General features: G+C 29.4%; 1 long non-coding RNA gene across 1 annotated transcript in view; it reads right to left on the reverse strand.

Annotated features, from left to right (window-relative positions):
* LOC142328184 (uncharacterized) overlaps positions 1 to 1,181 on the reverse strand; it is a 54,537-nt gene extending 53,356 nt beyond the window's left edge. The window contains exon 1 of the long non-coding RNA XR_012757214.1: positions 1,059 to 1,181. This is a non-coding gene — a long non-coding RNA (uncharacterized LOC142328184). The remainder of the gene's footprint in view (positions 1 to 1,058) is intronic.
* Positions 1,182 to 7,301: the final 6,120 nt, after the last annotated feature.

A 7,301-nucleotide genomic window follows, 5' to 3' on the forward strand; every position in this document is an offset into this window, starting at 1 on the left:
CACAAATTTTGGATATGGACATAAAATTTCATTCCGGGTGGATTTTAAGGTCTGGAAGTAAAAAAATTTTATTTTAGCAAAATCATTGATCAGTAATTGTACTGCTCCTATTTTTATTTATTTATCTATTATTTATTTTTTTGTTAAAAATCATCGAAACACCTTGAAGCATTTATTTCTATGTAATATAAATAATAAAGGGCAAATTATTTAAGAAAACTTTAATATTCTACTACTTGTTTAGTTTTTGAAAAATTTATTTAGTTGAAGTTCCTAGTACTAATCTGGGTTGAGGTGCGTAAAGTTTAAAACACGAATACACGCGTCATGTTATAATTTGATATAGTATTTTAAATATTATTGATAATTTGTTTTATAAAAAGTCTATTTTAAGTACTTGAAATATTTAAAAAAAAAAAAAAATATCCATACGTATACACTCACATGCACATATTATATTCTATATCAAAACATAAAAGAAAACTTGTTAAAGAGGCACAGTTTTGAAGCAGTAGAAATCTATATTTTTGTCAGAAAATATCCAATGATTTTTGTAATAATTGAAATTTATTTTTTTTATTAAGCAAATTTTGATTTAGATTAAAAAAAACAATAGAAAAACAGGAAACGTATAAGATCAGAACTATTATTCTTAAATAAAGAGAGTTATGTTATACTAACATAAATTATGAACCATTTTATTTATAAGTATAAAAAATATCATTCTAACTAAATATAAATATCATTCTATTGTTGTTTTTAAAGTTTACTAACATTTTTCCTTTATAAATTCTAAGGGTAGAACATTTCCTATTAAAAATTGTATATACTTATTCTTTCCATTGTTACACAGTCAGGGGCTCAGAACATTTCTTAGTAATTTCGAATTCATAAAAGAAACTTTCTAATGTACTACATTTCCTCAGATGAGAAGAGGCAAATCATATACAGAGATTATAAATTACTATTAGTTCATGGTAGAAAGGGATAATTTAACAACTTGTTGCTTTACATTATCTGTTCCAAAACTTCTAGTTTTTGTGATACATATAACGTACCTGACATAAATAATTATGAATTGTTCTTTTCCATGATTAATGATATTCACCACACAACCGTTTATTATACGGTTCAGTATATACTTCCTGTGGTAAACCTAAATAACCTAAATAAGTTATTTTAATTAACTGATCTTAACAAAGAACTAATAAAATCAACACAAAGGAAAAAACGAGACACTCTATTACTAACATACTCTAATATGTCTAACATTAAAATATCTCTTATCCTTTAAAATTGCCAACTTCTAGTGTGATCTGTGTGTGTCATTTCCTTTGGCCTACAACTGTTTGTTTAGATAATGCTAACAGGCTGGCATTACCGTTAAAAAAGAGATGCGATTCTGGCCAGAATGTAAACTGATCAATTTATCTTTTGGTAAGTAAACCATCAGTAATTATTTATTTTTATTATATGATTGTTAATGAAACAGGAACTAGGACCTGAATCATAAATATATATATATATAATTATATCATTTTATATATATATATATATATATATATATATATATATATATATAATTATATCATTTTATATATATATATATATATATATATATATATATACAGATCATCAAAAAATGTTGCAGCAATTTAAAAAAATCGTATCTGTGACACTAATAGAGATAATAGATAATTAATCAATAATAGATATAATCAATTTTATTTTCAGAATTCAGCAACTCAAAAAGTTATTTTACGTACCTTAGAATGTTTTAATATTAGCTCGGTTGATCGTTCTGCAAACATTCAACCGTTAATCGACTTCTACCCAGATCCGCTGGATCATCACAGGTGTAACTGTGGCAATAGCAGCGGTGATCCGTTGTCTTAAATGTTTTGGCGTAACTGTAGGAAATGCGGATCTCAGCAATCCAATGAAACTTTATTGAGAATGTTAGTTATTCTCCAAAAATAAACGTGTGGTCCGATCGTTTGATAGCCCTTTCGTTTTTCATGAGCCTACTATCACAGGGAATATTTATTTAGACATGCTAAAACTGTACGTTTTCTCGCAAGTTTAAAAAATTGAACAAAAAAGTAACGTTGCTGTAATACATCAACAAGATTGTGCGCCTCCCACAATTTAGCTTAGGCGTTCGACGCGCTCTCAATGAAAGATTCCCTAATCGTTGGATTGGTAGAACCGGTCCGGTTATTTGGATTTTGAGAAACCTAGATTTGACATCCCAGACGTTTTTCTATGGAAATGCGTTAAAAAAATTATCTACAGTAAAAAAATCAGGGCTGTACAACATTAAATACAACGGATCACCGCTGCTATTGTCACATTTACACCTGCGGTAATCGAACGGACCAGGGTAGAAGTCGATTATCGGCTGGATGTTGCAAAGTTACCAACGGAGCTCATATTGAAACATTCTATGTAAAAAAACTTTTTGATTGGGTTAATATTTAAAAAAATACTCGTTTGATTATCTGCAGTAGTTTCTGAGACGAGTTTTTTAAATTTCTGCAACCTTTTACGATGACTAAATATAATAAAAATCTCTCCAATACTAGATTATCCTAGACTTTATGAACTAGTTGATGTTAGAATCTAAGAGGTTAAACTATTTAAATCCATCTCTCGATATATGTGGTTAATTATGTGGTTATTTATTAGTATATACTAATAGTCGTAATCATAACGTAAATCAAAATTGTACGTATCAAGGTCAATGTTTTCTTAACCGTACATTGTAAGAGAAGTGGATTGATTCCAGACAAAATGGAGAAAAAATTTAATAATGTGATTTTTGCTAAAATTAGGCCTAAATTGATTTATATAATGAAATATAAACTCGTTAATACGTAATAATACTATTTATTTTTATGTACACCATAATATTATCATGTAGTTTGATTATCTTGAAAGTTGTACATTTTAAAAGTTATTTAATCCAGCTTTGGTTTCTTAAAATATTCGTCCAATTTTCTTTGCTTCATAGGGAGTTTTAATTGATCACAAATTATTTGGTAATATTTTTTACAACTTAAGAGATCGTTTGCTAATTTTATCATCGCCAACGATCCAGGTATTTTTGAGAAAGATTATCAGTATACTTTTCGATACATTCTAATGCTTTCTGTTGTTAATAGTGGCTGGGAAGGTAGGATTTAGGATAAAGTTTGATTATTATTTATTATTCAGATACTTTATTGCTCGAATTCAATTGTTTGAGCGATGATAATCATCAGGTAATTTAGCAAATTCAACCGGTGCATTTATGTTTTAATTAAAATATACCTTTTCAAAGGTTAGCATATCTTATATTTTTTCTATATATGTCGTAGTTTATTTTTATAACTTAATTTTTAAATCCTACGATGCTATCATGATTATTGTTTTTAAAAACTTTTACACAAATCTCAGAACATTTAACATTCAATTGCCAGCCAATTTTTTTTTATGATATCGCCACATAAGCTCAAAGCTTGTACGTTGGATACGGAAATGGAGATTTTTACCACACAAAATACACCCTAGGATTAGGTCAGCCGTATGCCTGACAAGGATTCGAACACGGGACCTCCGGAGAAACAGGCTGAGATGTAACCACTCCACCACGAAAATCGGCACTATCTCTCCTTCCTCCTTCAACTGATATACATAGACGACATTGAAGTTTTGATGAATAATTAAAAAAACGGTAAATCAAGGGATAATTGCATTTTAAATATTTAAAAAAAAATAACAGAAAATAAATCATATGTTTTAAATATTAAAACAAATAAATTAAGTTCAATTAATTAAAAAAAAAAACGAATCATTTTTTTCTAACAATTGTTACAGACATAAATAATACAACCAGTTTGTTTAAAAAATGTATATAACCTCTGAAAAAAATAAAATAAACAAAATAAGCCACAGATTCTCTTCTTCTAATAAACAAAAGGTAAAAATAAACGCGAACAAAAAATAACGTCGCAAATAATTATTTCCATAAAAAATAACTGTTACGTAGCTTATTAAAAAAAAAAGAGCTCTTTATACAGTGATTCAAGAAGAATGTAATAAATTTTTAGGACCATTATTCCATTGGTGAAAGTAAAGAACCAAGTTATAAAAACATAGGTTCGAGAACGCTTCGTTGGTGAATGCCATCGTTTGGCGAATGATATCGCCCTAATTTTTGCACGATTGATAAAAAATTAAACCAGACTGTAATTATTCGAAACCGAATTAAATGGTAAATTAAACCTCTGGCTTGAAAGATTGAAAAAAAAATAGGTTTCAGAACTGTATTTTTAGTTTTCGAGAAATCTATGGTAAAAAACACAAATTTTTATTTAAGAAACTTCAAAGATCTTACATTTCTATTTAGTTTCTGTGGAATTTATTCATACTATTTAACTCAAAATAAAATTCTCTACAAGTTTTGTTTAACATTTTTATACTTATTACCAATTTAACAAATTAATAAACTAATGTGTTTTTCCAGTCCCAATTTTTTTTTTATCCCAAATTTCTAGAAAACTACTAAAATATAATTTTGGAACCTATTTAAAATTTTTTTTTTAATTTTTCAGTTTGGATTTTATGTAAAACCACTAAGTACCCCTTTATTTCTGGTCCGACGACTTACAGATCTTTTATAGAAATAGCCTATTTGTTAATTATTTTTTGATAGCGTTTACTTTTCAGGTGATTTCTTTTGTCAAATATAACGCTGGGAAATTAAACTGTCTCCTGATTATTAATATTTTCTATTTTTCGTTCCTAGGATAGATTTTTTTCTGTAATTATTACCGATAAATGAAATTCAATAATTATTTGCAAAATTAGTCTTTAAAGAACGGAACAAAAAATATGGTTGAAAATAAAGGCTAGTTAAAGAGTTTGACGTAACATATTACAAAATATTTAATAACTTATTCAGTCCAGTTTTATTTATGTATGTATCATGTTATATATATAAATACGGCATTTATACACTCTTGTGTCGGAATGAAGCATTTTTATCAGCTTAAAAATATTGTTAACTGGAAATTTTTTATCTATATTTTTGATGGCGCTTCTACATTGTTGATGACACGTAATATTATTTGTTTTCTGCTTGGATTATATTAACTGTTTTTATCAGCATAATAATTAAGAACATCTATTTATATAAAATGCAGATGGCTGAAGGAACGATTACTATATTCATAAACAGCCCAGTATAAATAAATCTTCAATATGGAAGATTTGTTATTTTTTATTTAAAAAAAATAATAATTATACTATATTAAATGTTATATATATTCCTTTTGGACGTATATTTATTTTTGTTGAAATAAAGTTAATTAGTTCTGTGATTGATCTAAGGCCTATATATAAATATAAATGTTTATAAAGATTATCTCCTTTATCAAAAGGGTGTTAATGATTTATGGTGTCCTTAAATAATTTTTCTACAGTTAAACATAGAAAAATGAATTTTATCAATGCTCTTAACTAGAAATAATTTATTTTTCAGTTTGAGATGATCACTATTACAAGTACAAAGGATGACCCAGAGGGTGAAGACAACTCAAACACTTTAAATACAAAAGGGTAAGGTTGGGACAGATAATTTAAAAAAATTATGCTTTGACAATCCTAACTGTGGTTGTTTAATGTTTCTTTACAGCTAGTTTTAAAAGTGGTATATAACCGCTCAACTGTGAAACACTAAAAAAATTTAGGAAATGCCTTCTACCTCTAAATTACCTTTTTTTTTAGTGTGAGCCCGCTGTTTAAGGTGTAATTTAGGTCACCATTAAAACCAGCTATGAAAGTAATAAATGGTCGCCGCCATTTTGGTTAGGAATGTCGAAGCATGAAGTTTTACAAAACATTTTTTTTCAATCTGCTTTAAAAAAATGTGTTACGCTACTATCCTTTTCGTTTAAAATGTTTACATTGCTCTCCTATGGGAGCTTGAAGGTGTACTGGTTATATTTAATTACTTTTTTCTTTAATTTTTTCTGCTTAGCCTCCGGGAATTACCGTTCAAGTATTACTTCAGAGGATGAATTAGAATGATATGTATGTGTGTAAATAAAGTGTAGTCTTGTACAGTATCAGTTCGACCATTCCTGAGATGTGTGGTTAACCTAAATCATTTTATTCAATACGCAGAAGATCCGCTGTCTTGAAATATCCATTTTGCCAATAACTTACCCTCATTTATTCTTGTTGATGTAATTATCATTTCAAAACTTCACTTAAGGCGGTATTTTACACAGACAATGCAAATAAAGAAGAGATTATCTTATTTTTATTATTATTCTAATTATTATTATAATACTACTCATATATATACTTATGTAAATTTTTAAAGAATGATTTTCTGTTATGTGTTTGGGAAATAGTTCCATATGTAGTGTTAAAAGACTTGACGCAACCTTATGGAAGAATGTTTCCTTCTTTTGTTGCTCGTTTAATTGAGGAAAATTGAATAAAAATGGGTTACACAATACAGCAGAGAATAACCATTGTCTCCTAATACATTAGATAAGCCAGTTATGCCCACATTCAGAATACCTTCACAGAAAAGTATGGTGTGCATCCACCAAACAAATCCTTCATCAAGCGGCTGTACAACAGGCTCCAAGAGAGAAGGAATGTGGCAGATGCAACCAAAAATGGTTGACCGAAAGTGGTAACACCCGAAAAGTTGAACGACGTGCAAGCTGCATATTCTGTTAGTCTCAAGAAGTCTGCGTGACGCCTACCTAGCCAGTTAGTTTACTCTGTTGGTAAAGCCCACACGGCATTGCGCAAATGTTTATAGATCCATTCTTACAGAATTTGAGTTTTTCATGAGTTGTTACGCGGACACACTGGAAAACGTGTAGCTTTCTGTCAGCGGTTCATGTCAACTGTAACGCTCGATGAGGAAGAACTCGAAGACTGGTTTTGGTATGACCTTGATGGATACGTGAATGCACAGAATTCACGGATTTGGTGTATGAAAAATCCACACCAGCTGCACGGATAAAAAGTCGGTGTTTTGTATGCAATGTCACTTAGGCGGATCTTCATGACATTCATTCATGGTACAGTGAAAAGTGAGCGCTACAAACAGGTGGTGCAACAATTTTTAAGTACCAGACCAGCTAGTGTACACGTGGTACACTAGCAGGGCAATGCTACGGTTCATTCAATCATAACACTATGACTTGTTTGGATCAGTGTTTTAATAAAACGTAATTTCGAAGGGGCTGTGGTCCCCTGGGTCTCCTGATTTATCCCTTCTTCACGTTTTCTTG

The sequence above is a fragment of the Lycorma delicatula genome, chromosome 7 (genome assembly GCF_047948215.1).
Source record: "Lycorma delicatula isolate Av1 chromosome 7, ASM4794821v1, whole genome shotgun sequence".
NCBI lineage: Eukaryota > Metazoa > Arthropoda > Insecta > Hemiptera > Fulgoridae > Lycorma > Lycorma delicatula.